The sequence below is a fragment of the Anser brachyrhynchus genome, assembly GCF_964034855.1.
Source record: "Anser brachyrhynchus genome assembly, chromosome: 2".
Classification (NCBI taxonomy): Eukaryota; Metazoa; Chordata; class Aves; order Anseriformes; family Anatidae; genus Anser; species Anser brachyrhynchus.
Genome location: NC_137695.1, coordinates 114,697,110 through 114,698,686, shown reverse-complemented (window position 1 = coordinate 114,698,686; position 1,577 = coordinate 114,697,110).

Sequence of the window (1,577 nt, the reverse complement as noted above, 5' to 3'; positions counted from 1 at the left end):
CTTCCCTTCCCTTCCCTTCCCTTCCCTTCCCTTCCCTTCCCTTCCCTTCCCTTCCCTTCCCTTCCCTTCCCTTCCCTTCCCTTCCCTTCCCTTCCCTTCCCTTCCCTTCCCTTCCCTTCCCTTCCCTTCCCTTCCCTTCCCTTCCCTTCCCTTCCCTTCCCTTCCCTTCCCTTCCCTTCCCTTCCCTTCCCTTCCCTTCCCTTCCCTTCCCTTCCCTTCCCTTCCCTTCCCTTCCCTTCCCTTCCCTTCCCTTCCCTTCCCTTCCCTTTTTCCCTTCCCTTCCCTTCCCTTCCCTTCCCTTCCCTTCCCTTTTTCCCTTCCCTTCCCTCTATTTCTCTACCTTACCTTATTTCAGGAAAGTAATATACGGATTATTTGTCCATTCCTTCCCCCCCGCCCCCCCCCAAAAAAAAAACTCATCTATGAAGAGATTTTCTAGCATTTCCATGTTGCTATTAAAGTGAAGAGGGTTGTTTTGTTTTTTTTGTTCTCCAGTTTTTCTGTGCCTGAACTAAAATTAGTCATAGTGAAAGTCCATAAAGTATCTAAAAAAAAACCAAACAAATGCTGCCAAAAACATTCAGCCTTGCAGAACTGAAATGATAAGAGGATAAATAGCTGCTTTGGTGAGATTACTTGTAGATTTATATGAAAAAGGAAAAAAAAAATAATGTAAGGTTGGGTCAGAAACGTATGGCTGAAATCTCTTCTGCATTCGTTTTCTAACTGCACCCCTAATTTAAGTTTTCTGATTTAAGCAGCCTCTGAAATAGCATGAAGTATAAGTAGATAACTTCTGTGGCTGCACAAATGTTTTTTAAGGTATTAATGACTATGAAGTTATGATAGAGATCTTTTGACTAAGGATCTCAGTGTGCCTCATGCATATTCACTAATTAAGCTCCACAATAAGCTTGCAAGTTGAATAAAGAGTATGAATTGACTTTTCCATGCACAAAGTCTTACCAGGCTGGAAGACAGCTAGTTCTGAATGCAGACCAATATTTTTCAAAAATGCAAAGACAATCGAAATTTTTAATTACATTAAAATAGGCATGCACACTTGTATGAAGTTGCATTCTTAGAAAAGTTATCAGGAACTATGTAATGACCACAGAAGTCAGATTCCTTGTAATGCCCCAAGAAAAAAAATTCTTTCCAAGTGTAAGTGTATCATTTCATAAATATTATGCTCTCAGACATGTTCAGTTTAATCAAGGGTAATTCACAATAAGGACAGCTGTATTTGCCTCACCTGGTGCCAACACTGTCTAGGTCTGTAACTTCTTTTTCAAGCAGAAAGTAAAAAAAAAAAAAAAAAAAAAAAAAAAAAAGGTTTGTTTGAACACAGGGCTTATAATTTACAGCATGGATGGAAGGATATAAATTACTGTGTTTTTTCCACTGGATCTCTCAGTGCATGACATAAAGAAAAGAACAACAGTCCCCATGCCAGTAGCGTGTTATTTAAGACAACATAAAGACTTGATGATCAGACTATGAGGATGTTTCTAAACAACAACAAAAAAAATCTTTTTTTTTTTCCTCAGAAATAATTTTCTAGAAGTAGTTGGAAA